We start from the raw sequence: 24,162 nt of genomic DNA, 5'->3' as shown, positions 1-24,162 counted from the left end.
CCCCGCCCTTCATGCTGCCTCACCGCTACCCCCCCAAACCCCTGAACCATCGCCTCCGCCTCCCGACATGACCCCTGCTTACCAACCCCCAGACGACGCTATGGAGGGCTGGACCCTAGTCCAGGGGAAGCAAGGCAAGTGGAAGGCTCGAGCTCCACTGCATCCATCCGACGTGGAAGCCCCCCGGAAGACCAGGAAAGGAGGCACTGATATTGAGCCTCCCACTACGGCCACGAGTGAGATCCATCCGCTGGTGTCGGGAGGGGAAGACAGACTGGCATTGGAGGGCAGAATCCCCCCTCCACGGGAGACCCTCCCCTCCCGAGGACGCCCCTTCTGCCCGGACACCACCCGAACCCCCCGCCAATAAGGAACCCCCCACCAATAAGGAACCCCCACACCCCCAGCCCTCCGCATGACGCCTCTCATTATCACAATCCTGAATACCAGGGGCTGTAGGATGGCTCTTCACAGGTCCCAGGTGCTCTCTTACCTTCGGGAAGGGAGGTACTCTGTAGTTTTCCTGCAGGAGACCCATACGGATCCGACCGCCAAGGGCGGCTGGAGTGGAGGGACGGGGTCTACTTTAGCCACTTCATGACTTGGCAAGCTGGAGTGGCGACCCTGTTCTCCCCCAACCTACAGCCCCAGGTGCTAGGGGTCACTGAGGTGCCGGGCCACCTGCTGCATCGCCGAGTCCGTATGGAGGGGCTCGTGGTCAACTTTGTTAATATCTATGCCCCGACAACAAGCCCGAAATGGCCACAATTCTATCAGCAGGTGTCCGACTTCCTCAGCACCCTAGATTCTCACGAGTGCCTAGTCCTGGGAGGGGAATTTAACACCACCCTCGAGGAATGGGACCACTCAGGGGCCGAGCTGAGCCCGTCCGCCGCGAACATTCTCTGAGAAATAGTCGAATATCACTCCCTAGTAGACGTCTGGCGTGACCACCACCCAGATGACACTTCCACATTCACCTGTGTCCGGGTGGAGGCCCATCGGTCACACCACTCTCGGTTGGACCGTATTTATTTATCCCGTTTCCATCTTTCACAGGCCCACTCCTCCAACATTCGGCCGGCCCCATTTTCCGACCATCATTTAGCCACCATAACAGCCTCCCTCCGTGCAGAGAGGCCGGAGCCGGCCTATTGGCACTTTAACAACAGCCTGTTGGAGGATGTGGGCTTCGTGACGTCCTTCCGGGAGTTCTGGCTGGCCTGGCGAGAGCAGCGGCGTGCCTTTCCCTCGGCGCGGCGATGGTGGGATCTAGGGAAGGTGCCCGCAAAGCTCTTCTGCCGTGACTATACCCGGGGCACCAGCCGACGGAGGAATGCAGTGATAGAGCAGTTGGAATGGGAGGTCTTGGAGATGGAGAGGCATCTGGCCGCCAGCCCCGAGGACCCATTCCTCTGCGGAGCGTGCCGGGAGAAGCGGGAGGAGCTCCGGGCCCTCGAGGACCATCAGGCCCGAGGTGCCTTTGTTCGATCCCGCATCTGCCTCCTTCGGGAGATGGACCGCGGCTCCCATTTCTTCTACGCCCTGGAGAAAACGAGGGGGGCCAAGAAACACGTCACCTGCCTTCTAGCAGAAGACGGCGCCCCCCTCACGGATCTGGTGGAGATGTGTGGGAGGGCCCGTGACTTCTACACAAGCCTTTTCACCCCGGATCCAACCGATCCTCGCGCTTGCAGGGTGCTCTGGGAGGAACTCCCCACGGTCAGCGTGGGCGACCGAGACCTGCTAGAGCTGCCTCTCACCCTGGCCGAGTTCTCAGAAGCCCTCCGTCGCATGCCCACCAATAAATCTCCGGGCATAGACGGGCTGACCGTGGAGTTCTACCGCGCATTCTGGGACATCTTTGGCCCAGACCTAGCCACTGTCTGGGCTGAGTCTTTGCAGGGCGGGGTCCTCCCTCTTTCGTGCAGGTGAGCAGTGCTCGCCTTGCTGCCGAAGAAGGGGGACCTCCGCGATTTACGAAACTGGCGTCCCGTCTCACTCCTTAGCACGGACTACAAAATCGTAGCAAAAGCAATCTCGCTGCGGCTAGGGTCCGTGATGGCAGACGTGATCCACCCAGAATACTATCCCGGGTCGCAGCATTTTTGACAACCTCTTTCTAGTCCGAGACCTTTTGGAACTCGGGCATAGAGACGGTCTGTCGTTCGCCCTCCTGTCTCTCAATCAGGAGAAGGTGTTCGATAGAGTAGACCATGAGTATCTCCTGAGCACTCTGCAGGTGTTCAGATTCAGACCTCAGTTTGTGAGTTTTCTCTGGGTGCTGTACGCCTCCGCGGAGTGTTTGGTTAGGCTCACTGGACCCTGACTGAACCGGTCAGCTTCGGGCGAGGAGTGCGGCAGGGGTGCCCCCTCTCAGGCCAGTTGTACGCTCTGGCGATGGAGGCTTTCCTCTGTCTCCTCCGCAGGAGGTTGACAGGGTTGGTGCTGCGGGAGCCGGAGCTGCGGCTGGTCCTGTCGGCGTACGCCGATGACGTGCTCCTCGTGGTCCAGGACCCGGGCGACTTGGCATGAGTGGAGGCTTGCCAGGCCATCTACACGGCAGCCTCCTCCGCCTGAGTCAACTGGGTCAAGAGCTCTCGCTTGGCGGTGGGGGACTGGCGGCAGGTGAGCTCCCTCCCACCCGCGCTTCAGACCATCCGGTGGAGTGCGGGTCCACTGCTCTATCTCGGCGTTTACCTTTCCTCCACACAGCCTTCCCCGCCGGAGAACTGGCAAAATTTAGAGGGCAGGGTGATAGAGCGGCTCCGGAAATTGATGAGGCTACTCCGATGTCTCTCCCTCCGAGGGAGAGCACTGGTGCTTAACCAACTAGTCCTGTCCAAGCTCTGGTACCGGCTCAACACCCTGGCCCCGGCCCCGGGTTTCCTGACCCACCTCCGGACAACGATTCTAGAATTCTTTTGGTCAGGAATGCACTGGGCCCCTGTTGGGGTTCTTCATCTACCCCTGAAGGAAGGAGGGCAGTGTCTGCACACTCAGGTCCGTGTCTTCTGCCTCTAGGCCCTACAGAGGCTCCTTTATAGTGCACATAGTTCAACGTGGAGCATACTGGCGCACACCTTCCTGCGCCGCTTCCAAGAGCTCCGATACGACCGGCAGCTCTTTTATCTCTGTCTGAGAGGTTTTCCACGAGACCTCTCCAGGCTGCCGGTCTTCTACCAGGACCTCCTCCGGACCTGGAAATGGGTTTTTAATTACCAGGTCCATGGCGGCCACCGAGGGGGCAGATCTCCTCGCGGAGCCCCTGCTACACAACCCCCAGCTCCGTGTGCAGGCAGCGGAGTCCCGCTCGGTGCGCCAGAGTTTGGTCCTGGCGGAAGTCACGAGGGTTGAAGACCTCCTGGACTACAACCAGGGAGACTGGCTGGATCCCCTGATGCTCGCTCGGCGCATGGGGCTCTCTAGACCTCATACCCCCGGCGCGTACTTCAGGAGGTGAAGGTCACCTTGACACCCGCTGCTTGGGCTTATCTCAACCGAGGTCTGCGCAAGGGTGCACCCCGCCCACCCTCTACCCCAGGCCTGCCGGACCTTTCAATTGGGCCCCTACCCCGTAGATCCCAACAAACCCCTCACCCTTTCACTGCAAGCCAGCTGCATGAACTGCAGCCGGTCAGCTTCCAAATTGCGCCATGGAAATATCTATACACACTCACGCTTCACACCCTTCACGCCCACACCCTGGTGTCCCACCCCGATACAAAGGGGCGGGACCTCCTGCCACCTTTGGAGGGTGAGCAACCCCGGTGGGCCAGCCTGTATTCCACCTTGGTCCCGAGGCCCCTCGGGGGACCTTAGTTGGCAGCTCCTTCACGGAGCTGTGAGCACGGGCGTGTTTTTGACGCGGTTCACCCCCATCCCGGATACTTGCCCTTTTTGCAACGTGAGGGAAACCCTGGCGCATGTATATTTAGAATGTGCCAGGCTGCAGCCCCTTTTTCAGCTCCTCACGAATATTTTATTATGCTTTTGGCTACACTTTTCCCCTCACCTTTTTATCTATACACTCCCCATCCGTGGCCCCACAAAGTTGCGAGATCTCCTGGTTAACCTCCTCCTAGCCCTAGCTAAAACAGCCATTTATAAAACCAGAGAGGGGAGGTTGGCTAATGAGGCGTCCTGCAATTGTAGGGCCGTTTTCTGATCCTCAGTACATTCACGTATCCAGGTGGAGTTCCTCTGGGCGGCGTCCACCGACTCCCTTAACGCCTTCGAGGAGTGGTGGGCGCTGTCCAAGGTTCTCTGCTCGGTGACCCCGTCCGGTTCCCTCCATCTGACCCTTTGATTGAGGGGAAGAGCGAGAGACCCCAGCCCCAGCCATTGCCACTGTGGATACCATCATCACTGTCACCTAGGAGGGGTCCTATCACACGTGGTGTACGTCCCCCCAACCCCCAGACCGCCCACCCCGCAGCCGTGCCCATCTTGTCAGGTACTCTCAGGAGAGGGATAATCGGTGACACTGGGCGTGGCACTAGGTAACTCGAGGGGTGGAAGACCACGAGTGTTGAGGAAGCCCCCCCGCTCTGGTCCCAGACTAGCCTGAACACTTCTCCCTCCTAAAGGCTGCTGTGTTATTTGTGTTTGCTTTTGTTTTGTTGCATAGTTTTGCTTTATCCTTTTTGGTGATTCTTTGTAAGTGTTACACAAATAAAATTCTTTTCTGCTTCAAAAAAAAAATCACTTTCCTGTAGCCATCTGGCATGATCCTGTCCCAATATTCAGTAAATCATACCCTTACCTATGACACATCACATGACTTATCTTGCACAAAATAATTACAATTGTCATAATCATATAATAAAATCTCTATGAAGAATATGGGGGGCAGTGTCACACTGACCTCTACTCATCACATATACAGAAGGCAGGCACCAAGAGGGCTAACAGCTCCCTGAGATACCCCAGACTCAAAGCAGCTTGTATTGAGGTTTCCTGACTGCTTCAAAGCAGTGAATACAAAGGAGGAGAGATATCCGTTCCTAGTATCACTCTATAGTAAGTGACATGCCGTCATTCCTAGTCCTTTTCAAGGATGCCATGAAGCCCTTAGTGTCAACCTTGAGTCACTCCTCTTCCATGAGGTCAGCAGAGTTATGATCTCAGTGCAGCAAGTTTACACATTCTTAGCGTCAGCACTTCCAGCACAAGAAAACTTTGGCTTCGCCAATGGTGCCTCTAGTACTCAGGCCTCTGACACAGCTAATGTTGGTACTTGCAAATCTAGAGTATTTGGGGATTCCATAGCTTTGCCAGCTTGCCATTACCAGTGCCCTGCCTGATGGAGGCAGAACTGGGGACCTTTTTAAAACTGCACGGGCAGCTGGTCTCCTCAAACACAGCTGCTGAGTATTCTTTGAGGTGGACGGGAGGGTACAAGATCAAAAGATTGCCCCACCCATGAAAATCATAGAATCATAGAATATCAGGGTTGGAAGGGACCCCAGAAGGTCATCTAGTCCAACCCCCTGCTCAAAGCAGGACCAATTCCCAGTTAAATCATCCCAGCCAGGGCTTTGTCAAGCCTGACCTTAAAAACCTCTAAGGAAGGAGATTCTACCACCTCCCTAGGTAACGCATTCCAGTGTTTCACCACCCTCTTAGTGAAAAAGTTTTTCCTAATATCCAACCTAAACCTTCCCCACTGCAACTTGAGACCATTACTCCTCGTTCTGCTCCCATGTTTCTCAGTAACAGGAACAGACGCTGCAGGCAATTCACTCCTGGCACCAAAAGTCATCAAGCCTCTCTTACCAGACAAGATGAAGTCTTATTCCAGAAATGAATGAATATCTGATCAAAGAAAAGCTCAAGATAGTCACCCTGAGCCATCATACTGCTTTAGGTTTTTTATTTTTAAAGCGGAAGGCCATGTGTATCCCTAGGTGGACACCTTCATGCACATGGGGATGCTCCCCAAACACTGGAAGATTTGCTGTACTAGTTTCATGTTACCTTTGGGGATACCATTGGTGCCAAATGTTTTCACAGAATGGCTGGAGGGGTAGATGTGTCCTACCTGCACAGCCTGGCAGTACATGTGTTCTCCTACTTGTAAAATTGGCTGATTGCACCACTCTGCAATGTGTCAAAAGATCAATCCCTGTTGTGGGGTGTTGAAGCTGGAATATGGGAGTCACTAAGGTTCATGATAAATTACCCAGAGACCCGATTTGTACCTAGCAGACAATTGGAATACAGATAGGGTAAAAGTTTCAGAAGTGCCTAAGGCTTGGTCTACACTTCACTTTATTCAATTTATTTGAGCATAAGCTTTTGTGGGCTACAGCTCACTTCATCGGATGCAATAGGTCTTATGTGCAGAAAACAAGAGTAACTGCATCCTAAGGGAACCCAGCTCTCTTCACCTTCCCTCTTCTGGTGGCTGGTGATGGGTAGAAGACTGGAAAGTTCCCAAAGAGACAGATGAGCCAAAGCAGGGGTGTAAAAAGGAAACACATGAGGAGGAGAACACAGGAAGTTTGGGAGGAGCTGGGAAAGAGATGGATACCCAAGGTCACAGAAGGCATGCTGAGGAGAGAAAGCTCCATATTTCAGAACACAAACCATGCACTGGAGCAGAACTCTTGATTGTCCAAAGGACTCTGACCACAGCCCAAGGAATGCTCTAGAGTGCTGAGGAAATGGAGGCAGGGAAATGAGTGTAGGGTTTATTATTTTTGTATAGATCTATGTATTTCTCATGCTTTTGAAGAGCTACGCTGTTTGACTCCTGTGCAAAGTCTGTATGTGTTATATGCTATGCCTACCACATGGCCCCTTGAAGAGGTAAACCAGAAGGCCCACACATTTGGGTAGAGTTCTGAGTTATAAGAAATGTAGTCAGATGTATAGTACACATGTTTAGTTTACTGAAGGAGAATTTTTTTACAAGTAGATTCCTAGTCAGTCAGTAAAAGTGTTTCTTGACTACAGAGATGTTATGAACTGCTTTAAAAAAAACACTCCAACATCCTATTCTGACTCACAACACTATTGCAGTAAATTTCCTGCCCCAAGCTTGCACCTCATAAATGCAAAGTTCTATTGTTCCTGAGACTGCATTATAGAGGAAAGCTCTGTTTCTAAATCTGAGAGAACAGACTAATTTGTCGCTGATAGGAACCTTGGCGGAAGGGCCAACAGGTGTGTCATTTCCAGATTTATAGTAACTGGGATCCCTTACATTTGGTTGGCTGGTTGTAGCTTTGATTTCACATGAACGGTTATCATAGGCCCGGTCTTACACGACAAAGTTAGGACAACATATGCCGTGTTAGGCTGAGTTAATAATGTATACGTCTACACTACTGAGTCCCTTCCACCAACCTAAAGGGCTTGTAAAGGGCTGTACTCCACCTCCGCGAGAAGTGTACTGCTTCAGTTGACATCCACATATCGACATGGGGATAGTGGAGCCACTGCACTATGTAATTCGAATAAATGGCCTCCGGGAGGTGTCCCACAGTGCTCCGCTGTGACCGCTCTGGAGAGCACTTTTAATGCCACTGCACTTCAGCCAGGTACACAAGAAACAGCTGCCTCCTCCTCCCGCCACACTCCCATGGTAAAGGCCCAGGAACTTTTGAATTTTCATTTCCTGTTTGATCAACATGGAGAGCTCGTCAGCACAGCTGACAATGGATGCTCAAGGCCGCAAACAGGTTCCAGCATGGCGTGCACAAGAGGTGGTGGATCTTATTGCTGTGTGGGGAGAGGAGTCTGTGCAGGAAGAGCTCCAAACCAGCAGAAGAAACGCTGACATCTATGCCAAGATTGTACAGGGCATGGGGGAGAAGGGCTACACCAGGGACACGCAGCAGTGCTGTGTGAAAATAAACGCGCTTCGGCAAGCGTACCAGAAGACCAGGGAGGTGAACAGTGGCTCTGGTTCAGAGCCAAAGACATGCCACTTCTATGAGGAGCTGTGTGTGATTCTAGGTGGCAACCCCACCACTACCCCAAAACGCTCCATGGATACCTCCCAGGAGCCCTGGGTAACCTTAGACAACAATGAGGAGGACATTGTTGACAAGGAAGAGGAGGAGAATATGAGGCAGGCAAGGGAAGGATCCATTCTCCCCGACAGCCAAGAACTTTTTTTTAATGCTGGAGCCCATTCCTTCACAGGATCAATGGTTGGCGGCGCGTGATGCTAGGCAGGGCACCTCTGGTGAGTACACATTACCAAACCGTAGGGGTTACATGCTGTTATTTTTAATGTTGAATCTGAATTAAAAAATTGGGATAGCAGTTATAAGCAGCCACTCCAGCTACACAGAGCATGCTCTCCAAAAAAGACTGTTTATGTGACAGGGGATGGCCCAGGTACCCTCCCTTGAGATCTCTAGGAAGCTGTCATGGAGGTACTCTGCAATCCTTTGCAGTAGGACACTTTCCCATGCACTCCAGTATTAACTCTTCTGGCATGATTGCAGCACACAGCATTCAGCATAAGGACCACATCTGTATGCAGACGCTTGCAGCATCTGCTCCCTTTCCACCTCTGTTACCCTCAGGAGAGTGATATCACATAAGGTCACCTAGGAGAAACAGGAAGTTTTAAATGCTAGCCCTTAAACCACAAGCAATTCGATAAATAATCCACCCCTGTTTGGTGAATTCTGGGTCACACAACCAGAGTTTCCTGAGCATGCCCTGGTTGTGGTTGGAAGGGATCACTGTGTATTGCAGCCAGCATTAAAAAAAAAAAAAAAAGGGGTGGGGGGAGATGCTTCCTGTTTGTCTCTCTTCCACCCCAATCCGGTGCTGCTTTTGTAACAATCAAACTACTCGCAGGGCTTTACGCTGGTGTTTGTCCACAAGCACCATCCGGGTTGCTATGGGAAAGGGGGCTGTGCTGAGGTTACAACTATTGATCCCAAGGATGTCTTCACAAAAGCTGCCGCACGAGACCTCTCGCCCATGCCTCATGGCCTTACTCACCATGGCTGGAGCAGCAAACCAGCTCTTGCCGTAGCCGGCAGTTGTGATTACATTGTGGCTTGCAGGGAAGTGCATTGTGGGGTGTTTCTTTTATAAACCTGGCACCAGAAACAATGTGTGCGCTGTCAGTGCTACCCTTGTGCTTTGTTGCACAGTCTGTCATCTTCACATAGTGTCCAAATGGCTGGCTGAATGGCTCACCAATATTGTTGGCCAGCCTGAGACTTATTTTAGGATCAAAGGGGCCTCCTGGCTCTTTGAGTTCAGTCCTTAGCTATAGCAGGCAACCCTCTCCTAATCCTGTTCATATGTATGTACAGAATGCCATAAATGTGCTTGGGTACAGTCAGCATCTGGTATGTGACTGGCAAGTCTGTGAGCAGGTAGCCTTCAGTTTGCGGCTGTACAGGGAATTAACAAAGCACACACTGAGCATCCCTGCACCATTGCTGTAGCTTAGATTTGACGTCCAGCAAGGAAGCCAGATTTGGCCTATCGTTGTTTATGTCTATTTCCAAGCCCTAAGGCCGCCAAATTCATTTGACTCTGCAAGTTTTATTTTAAGATTTTGCCATTTTGAGAAGAGTTCCCTCCATATATATTTTAATATGTTGCTGCTTCACATTGTTCTGTCACATGTTATTGGTTTCTTTTTCTTTGTGTGGTGCCCCAGGAAATGTTGCATTCTTTACATGAGAATCCATTGGGAGGTAGTTTTAGAGACGTTATTTAACTGATATTGTTCATAAATCGTAATGATTTTCTACTCACTTTCACGCCTCCCTACAGAGTTATGAGAAATCCTGTAGAGTTCAATTTTTTTATAACACCCCCTAGATCATTAACTTTTCCCATCAGGCATATTCTTGTTGCTCCTGTCTTGGAAAACACTGCCCACGATCCAGATACATTAGCATTGTTCCTCTTATTGCTTTTGCCTTTAAAGATGCGTGAGCATGCTGTGTTTCTCTCTCTGCCTTCATTTCCTCTCCTCCAGCTCTTCCCTTGGTCCACTCAAATCTGGCTTCCACCTTCTCAGATCCCTTGAAAGCACCTTCAATTAAGGCATTAATTTCCTGGGTACACACACACACACACACACACACGCAACACACACACCACTTGGCAATTGGCTTCACCCCTGTGTACCTGCTAGCTGCCTTCTACTGGGAATTTGGAGAAAGTGACAAAACGGACTTGATGAACTAGAGGGTCAAAATTGATGAAATGAGGAGTCTAGAACTGATACACTGGAGGGAAGTTGAGAACTGAAGGAGGGAGGGAACAAACCTGAAACTGAGGGCACTGGGCACAAATGATGGCTTGATAAGGAGAGAACTGATAAACTTATGAGAGAGCAGTTGGACTAGAAACTAATAGATTGAGTGACACCAGAGAATGAACTTTTTTTTGGAAAAGCAGGAGGACAAGCTAATGAAAGAATGGATTCTGCCAGGCAAAAAAGTGGAGACAAAAAAGGAGAAGAAATGGATTGGGATGAGATGGTGGATAGAGAAGACAGCGGCTTTGGACTGTGTGATTAGAGAGAGAAGGGAGAGACTGAAAGGGGTGAAGGAAGGAAGGTGAGATTTTGAGTTGGGAAGGAGAGAAAGTGAAAGGAGAGAGTTGGAAGGCAAGCTTGAGACCACAGAGGAAGAGAAAACAAGGGGGAAGGCGGGGAAGAGTAGTTTTATATAGATAGCTAGATGTGTCTAGGAAATAAACAAAGGCAGTTAGAGCCTTTCTTTGGTGTGCAATATTTGCTGGTAATTTACTAGAACATAATTTGCCACTCTCAGTCTTTCTGGTAAAAGAGTCAAGGCAGCTGGTCTTTATAGGTGTCCACTGCTTATTCTGAAATATTTTAGCACAGACTTTATGGTTTAAAGGCCCAGGCAGTGGCCAGTTGGGAGGCTCCAGAAAAATGGGTGCCCTGTGCCCTGACCTGCTCCCCAGCAGGGTGGTAGGGGAAGCTGCAGCACCCAGACCCCGGCAGCGGCCCTGGTACTGAAGGAGCTCTTGCTCCCTGCCATGGCCTCAGGGCTGAGGGAGCTGTCATTCTACACCACTGCCCTGGGGCTGTGGCAGGTGGGGAGGGAACAGAGCTGCTCCACTTTGCGGGGCCATAGTGGTGGGGGCAGAAAGGAGAAAATGGGTTGCAGGGCCACAGGGTGGGGGGCAGAACAGGGGTGAGCCCACAGGCAGAAGGGGGGGATCCCCCCACTTGCTGTGGCCCAGGGACCCATGAAACTTTAATCCATCTCTGGAACCAGGCTAACAGAGATATAGGTGGAGGGCAAGAATTATTGCTACATTTTAAAAAGTGGAAAACTATATAATGGCATTAGAAAATACTCCATTGTAACTGATCAGGAGTTGTTATTTGAGGAAGCACATGAATGGTTTTGAGACCCAGTTTAGTAAATTCAAATGGAACCAACTTTGAATGTTGGACCAATATATCACGATAGATACTGGATCAGAATGCACCATTTCCTGTTTTACAATAGCTGTTGTTGACTGAAGAAGGAGGGATGTTTGGGTGGAACATGGACAATTGTCCGGATATATATTGTGTACAATAATACTTCTAGAAAAGTTGTTCATTAATGTTGCGCAGTGTAACAGAGCCTGTGAAGATATGAAGAACTCTTTGTGGATTAGAAGGCTTCTGGCTGAGAACTATTGGCTGATACATCTTTCATGCTTTTATCAGAGACCCTCTTGTGTGCCTCTGTATAGTGCCAATCAAAATTCCTTTACAGTCAAATTCTAGTAGTGGTACATTCTTCTTGAGCGCAGTATTTTCCCCCTGCTCCTTTACACCATTCCTGTTTCCATATCAGATATCATTACAATGTGACATACACACAAAAATAACTGATGTAAAAGGAAGTTATTACATAGACATTTGTGCTATAATCTGTACAGTTCTTTGCATTACTCAAGTCAGACCTCCTGGAAAGGCTGAGTGATTCAGTGATGTCAACACTCTCATCAAGAACAGACGAAGGAAGTGATCTAACGTGATACAATTGAGGTATTTTCATAATTCCTAAAATAATTGACTAACCTTAGTGTTTTAAAAATTAAATGTGGAAATTCAAGATTTAAATCAACTTCCTTACCCAAATTTTGGCTTTCCTTTATTAGGTGTGAGCACTAGTTCATTACTGTAGGGTTACTTTTAATCAGTGGGCTACTAGTTTTGATATTTAAAAAAAATTAAATAAGAGTACTGAAGCTTAATAAACACATACGAAGAATCACGTGAAATTTTAAAAATAAATACACCACCAAAAGAGGAGGTCATGTTTTGGACCTACCAGCTCAACAAGATCCTTTTGAACCAAAGCCAAAGACTTCTGTGCGATCATGTGATAAGGATTGTTGTTTGGCCAGTTTCTCTCAAATTGGTTCTCTTTGGTGAGTATCTCATTGTAATAGTCCCAAATCAAAAGCTCTGCAGGGACGTCCTTTCTGATAAAATTCCTATCCAGCTTCTTGACAGTAATACTTCAGTGGTTGGGTTCTGCACCTACCAGGGTCCATTTCCTCTGCTCCTGCTGCGTGTCCAGTAGTAAGCCCTGGTTGGCACGGTGCTTCCTCTCTGACTTGTCCAGCAGTCGTTCAGAATAATAATCTTTTAAAAGAGAGCCCTGCTGCTGCCTCAGAGCTTTGAGTTTTTTAACAAAAAGTTTGACTTTGTCATTAAAACCAGCCTCTACCCTGGCCATGACCTCTGCCTTGACAAAGGAGGGCATTTCCACTGGTGTTTCACGCAACCCTAAAAAAGGGTTCCTGGAGCGAGGTCTCAGTGTGTGCTTCCCACTGCTGCTGCCGCCACTGTTATAGGGGCGTCTTGGGAACTCTCCTTTCAGTCTCCAGCCCTCTGCTCTTCCTTTGGGGGACACCGGGGCACTAAGCTCAGCGTTGTTGGCTTCTGGGTCCTGATGCTGTGTGGTGATTAACACAGAAGACATGCCTGGTGTACAGTCACCCGCAAACTGCCTTCTGTCAGATTTATCATCTTTAGTAGTGTGGGGTTGTGGGTGATCAAAATGGACTCGCTTGTCAGTTCCACACCACTGTCTAGAGGCTGGGAAGCTTTTAGAACCTGGATTACACTCTTTTGCCCAGTTCTTCCTTAGATCTCCCACGCCTAGCTTTATTTCATTCTCTGAGACCCTTGGCCATTTCCCTCCTTCCTCATCTTGATAGTCTCCACCTCTTTTCTGCCCAGCAGATGAGATGGGAGCCCCTTGAGACTGGAGTCTGCATGGAGCAGAAGTCACTCTGGTGCGCTGTCCCTGCAGTAAAATAGCTCTCATGGCGTTCTCACTATGGTCAGTCACGGTGGTGTGGAAAGTGGAAAATGCACTCCGGGTGAGCTGTTTGACAAAGGCCCGGTTGCCATGCAGCTTGGCATGAGCCAGTTCTGACCTCCTCAACTTGGTGGTGAATCAATTGTACAAGATTTTCTGATCAAGCATTAGGGAGTTTGCTGCCTGCCTTTTCATGGACTCCAAGATGGTGAGTTTCCTCTTTAATAGGGTCTCTTCTTTGCAATTGAAAGACAAAGCTAAGTGGAATGTCGCTCCTTTGAACTGCATTTTCTCCCCCATTATGAAAGAGCAGTTTAAAACTGCTACTAGCAAGCGCTTCGGTTTTTCTGCTGTCCTCCCTTTCCACACTCGCTCACATTTAGTTTTCTGTACGCACTGCTGCTGGAGTTAAGTATTAGCATAAAGGCTTTTAAATCTGTCAGTCCTGAAATTCTACACCGGGGACCCTGAGTTTGTTGACATGACTTGGTCCATTATACGTTGTCAAGGAAAGACTAAAGCCTTTTATTCCAAGGGCGGAGAGAGGAGGTGTGTGCTGTACCTTTAAATGATAGGTTTGATGCTTTGGGTAGTCCCAGGAACAGGCCCACCTCCAGCTGAGTAAATTTATTTTGCAGCAGGGAGTCGCACAGTGTCTACAAACAGTGCATTGGGAAACAAGCAGAAAGAAGAAGATGAAAAGTAAATGCACCTTGTTGTCAGCAACCATCTTAATGGAAATCCTAGGGCACTTTATGTAGCAGTTTGTTTTCTAGCTATTTAATCCTCACACATACACCCGTCAGGCAACGAAAGTAGTAGTAAGAGACGGGGTGCAGATTGTGCGTATTTTAAATAGAGTCAAGAGACATTTTTAAGGGATGGTGTCCCCAGCCTCTGTTTGCAAGAAGCTGGGAATGGGTGACATGCACTGTTCCCTCTAATTTTTAACAGGCTGCGTGCACAAAAAATTTCTTCTGTGCCACTGCTGAAGCAAAAAAAAAGAAGCCAAAAAAAAAAAGCCGGAGTGCACGCAGTGTTTCACTGTGTGTGCAGGGTTTAACATTTGTGTGTGTGCACACACGCGCACAGCTTAGAGGGAACAGTGGCGACGTGGGATGGATCACTCCATGATTACCTGTTCTGTTCATTCCATCTGGGGCACCGGGCAACAGCCACTGTCGGCAGACAGGATACTGGGTTGGATGGAGCTTTGGTCTGACCCAGTATGGCCATTCTTATGTTCTTCTGGCTCCTTTCCTTTATTTAGCTTGTGGGAGTGCCTAAGGGTGCTAACTGTAATTGAGGCCCTATTGTGCTAGGCACTGTCCAAATACCCAACAAACACACAGGGCCTGCTCTGTAAGAGCTTGCTTTGTAATTTGCACCTATGAGAGTCCCATTGAAGTTAATGAGATGACCATGGTGGTCCCTTCTGGCTTTAAAGTCTGTGAGTCTAAGACAATACTCATCTGTGTCATTATTCACATGCATACATGTTTCCAGACCTGGACCTTAATTTAGGCTGGATGAAAAAACACTGAGTACTAAAACTGTTGAGAGCCTGGTTGTGAGTTTCCAATAACGAATGCATGATTTTGCAGCACACTCTCTCCTCCTTCATCAGCCCCACAGTGTTTTTAAGAAGCCAGTGCTGTTTAACTCATGTAACACCATTTAGAACAGTAATCATCCCTTTTCGAAGAGGCTGTTAATAACCAACTAGCCTACTGTTAACCAGCTGCAGTAAACCACTCAATACATAGGGGAGTTAGTTCGGTGGGCCGATTGCTTTGCTGAAACGAAAAATATTTGTTTGTGGGCGGCACTACAATGAACATTAATTATGAAAGATGGGGAGTTTTTGCTCTGCAGGATGATTTAATTGTTAATACGAGTTAAATATAATGTGTTAAAATAGACAAGCATTGAGGAAGCTGATATATTAGCTCTACTCAAAAAATATGGAGTCATGTTCTGGGCTGATCTTGACTCATACCATTTTATGTATACACATATAAGATATAAAACCATTCTTTGGAGAATTGTATGAGCCAGGGTCATCCCAGAACATGCTGCCGCACCTTCTGAATAGAGCTCTCATGCTCAAGTATTTAGTGTGTTTTTTTTACTGACCAAATATTGTCCAATATTGCAGCTAGACTGGCACCAGCTGCTAAAAGTGTTGAAAAAGGAGAGTCGTCAGCAAAAATGCCGCTAACTCAGCCCAACTCTGAAAAGAGGATTTTTGATTGTGCGTGGTGATGGGACTGATTGGAGGTGTAAAAATGGCGGTTGAGCTGCCTTCTGACAGCAGGCAGAGGCATAGAATCTTGAGTTCTGGAAGTGTCCCCTGAACACTTTTGAAAAGGAAGATGGTGCACCCATGTTTTTGATTATAATGTTGTCCCTTCAGCCCAAGCAGGTAGCCAACAGTCAAGGCCAAGCCAAGTTGTTTTCATTTGGAGGCGAAATTGATGATGGAGTCAGGTATATTCTTTGGTGCAAAGACTGTACACAAAGTCCTGTTTCCTTGAATACAGTAGGACTCAAACAGTGTCAAGCAGTTTCCTTGCTCACAATTTCCAAACCTGCTTCCCCAGCCAGTCCTGTGCCCCACGGAGCTCTGTGACTACTCCCTTTGGGACCCCGCTCACTACTGGTACTCTTGTTGCCTGCTGCCTCTCTCTCACACAATGCTTGTCAAACCGTTCCATTGCCTCTGTTTGGGGCCAGGGCCAGGAAACCCCTCTGCGTCTGTCTGAGTGAGTTTTTTCTCAGGCTTTTTCATGCAGCCTAGGGCCTTGTTTCCACTTATCACTACCTAAAAGGGGCTTAATTGCTTCTTCCATTGGCTTTATAGATTCCAAGGCCAGAAGGAACCACTGTGATCATCTATTGTAGCCTGACCTCCTGTATAATACAGGCCATAGAATTATGTGGCTAGCACAGCCATTAGCTGTCACAAGGTCTGTGATTGTCAGTACCTCAGAGACCTGCTTGGTGACGGCCATTAACGCATATTCCAGCATTAAAAGGCTTTGTTTCAATACTCAGTTTCCTATCCACAGCCAGTAAACTATCTACAGTATAAACACAGTTTAGCTGCTCAAACTGACTGGCGTGATCCTAACTACTGTGAGAGAAAACCGGGATGAGGCCTGATAATAAAAGGATGTGTGGCCGGACACTGTATCCACTGGCATGGCTTTCTACAATGTCCTGCTTGTTAGGATATAGATATTCAGGCCTGTCTGCAAAGGCCTGTACTCTAAGAATTTAGGTGTATTCTTATCACTTGGTTAGTGATAGAGGTATAAAAGAAAGAATCAAAATCACTGTCTGCTGGTGTAGGGGCCTTCTCTTACTGTGACAGTCTGAGGCCCTGTTCTTAGGCTAAGGCCTTTGGCTAAGCAGCAGAGGCAGCCATAAGCTGGGAAGCGAACGGTCACATCCTCACATTCCAAACTAGTCACATTGAAATAAGGTGCTATTGAGCTGTTAGGCACAATCAGGACAGGATTGTATTCCTATCACCTCCAGAGAAAGGGAAGTGCCTAGAAAATGTAAAAGGAAACTTAGTTTGATAGCATCCTGTCTGGCAAGAACTCACTTATCAATAGCTGGGATGTGAAATCCTCACTTCTGTATTGTTTTGTCATTATAGTTCCCACTTTGCTGTTGTTTGTCTGTATAATCTCTGTCTGGTTCTGTGATTGTTCCTGTCTGCTGTATAATTAATTTTGCTGGTGTAAACTAATTAAGGTGGTGGGATATAATTGGTTACATAATCATGTTACAATATGTTAGGATTGGTTAGTTAAATTTCAGGAAAATGATTGGTTAAGGTATAGCTAAGCAGAACTCAAGTTTTACTATATAATCTGTAGTCAATGAGGAAGTGACTGGGTGTGGGTGTGGGTGGGCATGTGGGTGTGTGAGATGGGAACAGGGAATGGGGGTAAGAAAATTGGAATCATGTTTTGCTAAAGGGGGAAATGGGAACAGGGAATGGGAGTAAGGAAGTTGGAATCATGTTTGGCTAAGGGTAGGAATGGGAACAGGGACACAGGTGTAAGGCTCTGTGGTGTCAGAGCTGGGAAGGAGGATACTAAGGAAGGAAACTGGAATCATGCTTGCTGGAAGTTCACCCCAATAAACATTGAATTGTTTGCACCTTTGGACTTCGGGTATTGTTGCTCTCTGTTCATGCGAGAAGGACCAGGGAAGTAAGTGGGTGAAGGAATAAGCCCCCTAACACTGCTGCTGTCACTAGCTGCGTCCACTAGCCTCCGGGTGTGCATTAGGGTGCAGCTACATACCCCCTTTGTCTTGTTAAAGCTTGGCAGTTTGTGCAGAATGAGCCACTTTAACTTGCCGTCCGACATGGTTAGACGATTTGCGCCCTGGAGCCTTCTAGCAGATGCCTGTGTCTTCACCCTTCTCCAGTCGTCCCCTGGCCATTTCTTTTGACTTCTTCCCCAGGTGCTTTTCATTAGAAGCTTGGATTGCGAAATCAAGGCGCTTGAAGTCATTAACTCAATGCCGTATGTCTTCTAGAAGAGACGCTCTCCGTCAAATGGCAGTTTTGGGCTTGGTGCAGAAATTACTGGGTGAGGGTCTATGGCCTGTGTTATGCAGGAGGTCAGACTAGACTAGCGCTTCTGTCTATTAAACCCACCCTTTCCTGTATTCAAGGGAATTTCAGTCTGTTTAGGTGGTTAAAATATTAAACCTGAGAGCTACTGGTCTGAACGAAGCATCTCATGTTTCAGGAGAGGCAGTGCGATTATTGGTTGCTGCCCTGGCACTTACAAGAATCCATGTCTGGATTTGTGAACTGAGTAAATTTGCTATGGAAGCAAGTGCAAAGTCATAACTACAGAAGCAAACCAGACCATTTTTAGTTACTAGCCACCCTTGTCCTTTAGGGCTCTCACCTGCTCCCATCCCCCACCCCTCCCCCCTTTATTTATGTATTTATTTGCTTACCTAGGTCTCTATCAGTTCTGCTTGTGTAAAGCAGAATGGAGGGAGAAGTGTTACAAGCACCCTCAATTATGGAGTCTGCCTGGGGGATTTTGCCCTCCATTCCAGCAATGCAGCACGATATTCCAGGAAGGCTAGCAAGAGAAACCTCAATGGACCTCCCCGCCCCACCCCGCCCCCATCCCAGTGAATTAAAACTGCTCGCTGTCCTCAAGAAGGCTGGAATAGCTGAAATGTCTGTGATTTAGCTTGCCATGGAAGAGATAGGAGAAGGAGTGGGTTTTCCATTTAGTGAGTGATTCTTATTACTCTCAGGCCTGGTCTGCACTTAGCTCAGGAGCTCAGGGACATGAAAAATTCACCTCCCTGAGTGCCTTAGTTAAGCCAACCTAACCCCCAGTGTAGATGCAGTTAGGTCGATGGAAAAATGCTTCTGTTACCCTAACCACCACTGCTTGGGGAGGTGGATTACCTACAGCAGTGGAAAACTCTTCCATCAATGTAGGAAACCTCTACGCTAGGACACTACAGCGCCATAGCTCTGCCACTGTAGCTGCCGGCCTGTAAAGGTAGCCAAAGGAGGACGTACGTGTTTCTATGAACCCTGAGTTATACAGCCACGGATACCTTTAAAGGGTTAGAGTCCTTTTGTCTGTTCCAGGATGGAACCACTAAGAGCATAGCAAGAACAGTTGCATTAGGGATGATTTTGATCCACTCAAGAAAAAAATACAAATTTCTGTCCCATTACTCTGCTGAACGTATTCAGGTGTGGAAGGGTTAGATTTTTCTCAGGAAATATCAGTTTGGGGACATATTAAAGTTTGATTTAAGGATAAATGTGAGGTTGTCAGTTTGTGTTTTAACAGTTATAAAGCTTTAATTTTTTGACTCTCGATGTCTCCTGTCGTTAACTAACTATTGTCTGACCTCCCACCTATAGTTACCCACTACAGTGAACACTGAAATTGATAAAAAAAAAATTAGCATTGTCTGTCAAAATTCTCAAAAAAGTCAAACCCAAACGCTGCTAAGCTTAAATGCAGTGGGATGAGGCAGAACCTCGAGCTGGGACATGCCCACAGCACGGCCGCCCATGGCCAACTGAATGGGATGAGGCTGACGCAACCTGTTGTCACTCTAACCATGAAGTCAAGAATAATAAAATGATACAATTTTCCAAACCCTGCAACAGCCAGGCAAGCTTAGAAAAAGCATATAGACTTTTGTTTGGTGATGCAGGAGGGAGGGAGGCAGGGCCATCATCAGACATACGCAGCGTATGCGGCTGCCTAGGGCACCTGAAAATATGGGGCACCCCTGGGTCTTAGTGTCCACCCTTCCGCCTCTTCCTATCCCTGTTCTGACCCTTCCTGCAGGCTCCCACCTCAGCTGGCTGCTGCAGCCTGGTGACTCTTACTCCGGAGGGGATCTAGTAACTTAAAAGAGAAAAAGCCTTCCAGCCTGCCAGACCTATTAGCACAACACTGAAAGAGCCATTCAAGTGGTAATAGGTTTCAGAGTGGTATCCTCTGTATTAGTCTGTATCAGCAAAAAGAACGAGGCGTCCTTGTGGCACCTTAGAGACTAACACATTGATTTGGGCATAAGCTTTCGTGAGCTAAAACCCACTTCATCAGATGCATGCAGTGGAAAATACAGTAGGGAGATATATATACACAGAGAACATGAAACAGTGGGTGTTGCCATACACACTGTAACCAAAATGGACACAAATCAGATGTCAAGAATTATAACATTCAAAAACCAGTCAGAGAACACTTCAACCTCCCTGGTCACTCGATTACAGACCTAAAAGTGGCAATATTACAACAACAAAACTTCAAAACCAGACTCCAACGAGAGACTGCTGAATTGGAATTAATTTGCAGACTGGATACAATTAACTTAGGCTTGAATCGAGACTGGGAGTGGATGGGTCATTACACAGAGTAAAACTATTTCCCCATGTTTATTCCCCCTCTCCCCCACTGTTACTCTCACCTTCTTGTCAACTGCTGGAAATGGGCCATCCTGATTATCACTACAAAAGGTTTTTTTCTCCTGCTGATAATAACTCACCTTAATTGATCACTCTTGTTATAGTGTGTATGGCAACACCCATTGTTTCTTGTTCTCTGTGTATAAATATATATATATATATATATCTTCCTACCGTATTTTCCACTGCATGCATCCGATGAAGTGGGTTTTAGCCCACGAAAGCTTATGCTCAAATAAATGTGTTAGTCTCTAAGGTGCCACAAGGACTCCTCGTTCTTTTCTCAAGTGGTAATGACGCCATTTAACAGGTATATGCTGTCAGTTTCTGAATTTACTGACAAAAACAGTTGGGCATTACTGTAGTGCTTGGAGCGTCAGACATACAGTTTTTAAAATAAATCCTTCAAAAGACCACTCTTATCTAAAATACATATTTTATTTTAATGACTATACTACAGAAAAACTTGCTTCCAAAGTCTTCCTCTCCTTTCTGTCCACCCTTTTCTCCCTTCACCCACCTGTTGAAGAGAGGTTAGCCCTTAAAGGGACAACACCCCTTTCCTTCCAGATAAGCTGGACAAACGAGCGTCCCTTCCTTTACTTCTGACTATTTGATGAACTAGTTTTAAGAGAACCTTCCAGCAAAATCAGTACCTTAGTAAGATATAAAATCCTTTGTTATGCCTAAAATATTCGGAAACATCTTTTTTAAAGTTGGTGAAATTTCATAAACATGTCTGTTGTTACAGTGAGCACACAAAGTAAATTAGCATTCCCTTTCTCTAAAAGCAATGAACATTGTTATGAACACACTAAATCTCTGTGACTGATTAATTTAAAATAATGTCTCTGGTTCAGTGAGTTAAATATATAGTCATCTGGAATGGTTACTTTATGAAGGCTTAAGAGTCCATTTAAAATATAAAATCAGTTTAGAAATACTGATGAAGAAACTGTAAAACAGAGATGAGCGGGGTGATGTATTCCATAACATTTCATGTTGTATTCAGCAGGGCAGCTGACTCGCCCTGACTACAAAGTTTGTGCAAATAAATCTCTGACAAACTTCAGATGATATCAAAATACCAGTGACTGACACTTTTTATTCCTAAATTTAGTGCTTTTAATTCGGCACATTCTGCATGTCCAGTCTTCACCTTCTGGCATGCCATGGAAAACATGCTCCATTTTCTTTTGAAAAAAACCACTCTTCTGCAATTTCTTTCTAATGTAATTTGCTTCATTTGGGTTCAGGGATTTGGCTGGAAGGGGGTGAGCAGGGAGGGGGGCGGGAAGAGAGGAGGAGACAGTGGGGGGGGGCCTGTACTGGGGGGGCAGGGCCTGGGGCGGAGCAGGGATGGAGTATGGGTGGGGCCACAGGCAGAAGAGGTGGGCTGAGGAGCTAGCCTCCCCAAGCAGCAACTTCACCCACTGCCCATGACAGCAGGTAAAAGCGGGTCGGATCCTCCATACCCAGCATGCACTGCAGTCTCCTTAGGCAGGGGCCATATTCGCAGAGCCGAATGCGCCACGGCTGCGCAGTCTGCGTGAGGGAGAGGTTACGGGGGGTCTCTGTGGGGAACTGTGACTCTCCGCCACCATGAGGCAGGCCGGGCGGCTCAGTATCCTTTGCTGCCTCGTCCCTCCCCCTCAACCCCTCCCTGACCCGGGGCTGTGAGCCCGGGCTGCTGTTGGGCATAGGGGCACCAGTTTAATAATACTGCGTAGGGCCCCATAAATTCCAAGGATGGCCCTGGAGGGAGGGGATGCTATATTAAGCAAAGGCCTTTCTCCTCCTAGAATAATGAACGGCTGGTATTCATGGAAACTGCCTCACAGGAAAGGAACTGGGCTGAAGGAATTTTGGGTGTTTTCTACTTAAGACTTGCTTTTGCCGCAACAGGTACGCAAAATATCAGGCAACTAACAAAAACTCACCCTCTTCACAACATGATGGTGTGCCCTAGCCCTTGTGAGCAATCCCATAAGTAAGTCCCTACCAAAATCATGGCGGTGAAAAATGTGTCATGGACCATGAAATCAGACCTCCTGTAAAACTGAGCTATTGGAGGGGAGGGACAGGGCTGGGGGGGGGCCCTAGCTGCGGGCTCCTACCATGCCCCTAACGCCAGTTTCTAGTCCCCTCCGGGCTGGGGAGGGTCAGGACTTACTCGTCCCCTGCACAGTTGCTCTGGGGTGGACATCAGCCCCACCTCCATGCTGGCTGTAGGAATTGCCAGGGCTGGGCAGTAGCCCCAGAGCTTCCTGCAGCTGCGGCAGATTCGCAGAGGTGGAGGTGGGACTGATAGCCCCCTGTGCTGCTGGGAGCACCCCAGCTGCGGCTCCTAGCTGTTAGTCCTGGTTGGGCTGGGAAGGGGCAGGACTTCCTTTTCCCCTGCACAGCCATGCTCAAGGGAAGATCAGTCCCACCTCTGGGTATCTACTCGCAGGAGGTTGCTGGAGGTAGAGTGCTGAAGTGAGGGTGGCAATCCCACAACCCCCCTAGAACAGCTTTGCAATCCCCGCGCCCCCGACCATCTTTTGGGTTAAAACCCTCATAGTCACAGGACCTGAAATTTCAGATATAAACATCTGAATACATGAAACTGACTAATTTTCAAATCCTACAGCTGTGAAATTGACCAGAATGGACCTTGAATTAGGTAGGGCTCTACCCATAAACATTCATCTGTCCACACACTGCTCCCTACTCTCTTGTTATTCCCCCTTATTAGATCTAATTTATTTCATAAGCCTCCCTAGGGTGCAGTCAGGTCTAGCTCTGTCGGGTGCAGCCAGAAAGTGTGATCCTGGCAGTGTGACACAGAGCACTGTGAAATAACATTTCCTCCTGACACAGGAGGCCAGCTCGGGAAGCGCTTTGGGTAACACCGAAAGGCTGGAAAGCGAATGTTTTGTTGCTATGTAGCAGCACCAACAGCTGGCAGGGGAGGGGCAGGGCCTCTGCCATACAATGCTCGCACCCCTGTACTCAGGGAGGCGGGTTTCACATGCGAGCCTGGCACAGCGCTGCCTGATGTCACCAAGGGAAACAAAAACACAGCCACAGGCCTCCCGGGACGATGCATGCAGCACGGCCGCAAAGCGCGAGGGTTTGTAGTTAAGGCTATAAGGGTTTGGGATGAACAGCAGTATCCCCCCGGGAAGAGGGGGGGGGGCTCTTTGCTTAATCACAGTGTTTTTGAGGGTGAGGGGCAGGGGTGGGGGTGGGGAGCGAGATCACACAGCATGAAACTGTTGTCAAAGAAGGGGGGAGGGTCAACCTGGGATTAAGTCAATGTTGTGTGGCCATCCCATCCTTCTCTGTGTTACAAACCTGCCCCCCTGTCTCCTTGCCCCCCCCCACACACATCCATTTATAGCTCATTACCATTGTTTTGCACTTGGTAATTTATTGCTTTGGCTCATCAGGCACAAAGACATTGCTCCATGGTTGCCCCCCCCCCGCCCCCCTGTCCAGTATGCTAGCTCATTAACAGAAAAAGACCAGTCCACAGCCTGCCCTCTGTTTAGGTTGCCAACTTTCTACTTGTACAAAACCGAACACTCTTGCCCTGCCCACGCCCTCCTCTGAGGCCCTGACCCCCTCTCACTCCATTCCCCCCCCCCCCACGTTGCTCGCTGTCTCTCCACCCTCACTCTCTCATTTTCAACAGGCTGGTTCGGGGGGGGGGGGGTGAGCTCCAGCTGCAGGGTGCAGAGTCTGGAGTGGGGCCGGGGATGAAGGGTTTGGATGTAGGAGAGTGCTTTGGGCTGGGACTGAGCGGTTCGGCAGGTGGGAGAGGGATCAGGGCTGGGGCAGAGGGGTTCAGGGGTGCAGGCTCTGGGCGGTGGTTACCTCAAGCAGCTCCCT

General features: G+C 48.5%; 1 long non-coding RNA gene across 1 annotated transcript in view; it reads left to right on the top strand.

Annotated features, from left to right (window-relative positions):
- The first annotated feature begins 23,340 nt into the window (after positions 1 to 23,340).
- LOC140914645 (uncharacterized) overlaps positions 23,341 to 24,162 on the top strand; it is a 30,687-nt gene continuing 29,865 nt past the window's right edge. The window contains exon 1 of the long non-coding RNA XR_012159931.1: positions 23,341 to 23,401. This is a non-coding gene — a long non-coding RNA (uncharacterized LOC140914645). The remainder of the gene's footprint in view (positions 23,402 to 24,162) is intronic.

The sequence above is a fragment of the Lepidochelys kempii genome, chromosome 1 (genome assembly GCF_965140285.1).
Source record: "Lepidochelys kempii isolate rLepKem1 chromosome 1, rLepKem1.hap1, whole genome shotgun sequence".
Taxonomy (NCBI): domain Eukaryota; kingdom Metazoa; phylum Chordata; order Testudines; family Cheloniidae; genus Lepidochelys; species Lepidochelys kempii.
Note: the sequence above shows the minus strand (reverse complement) of the source record. Positions and strands in the feature narration are given on the sequence as shown.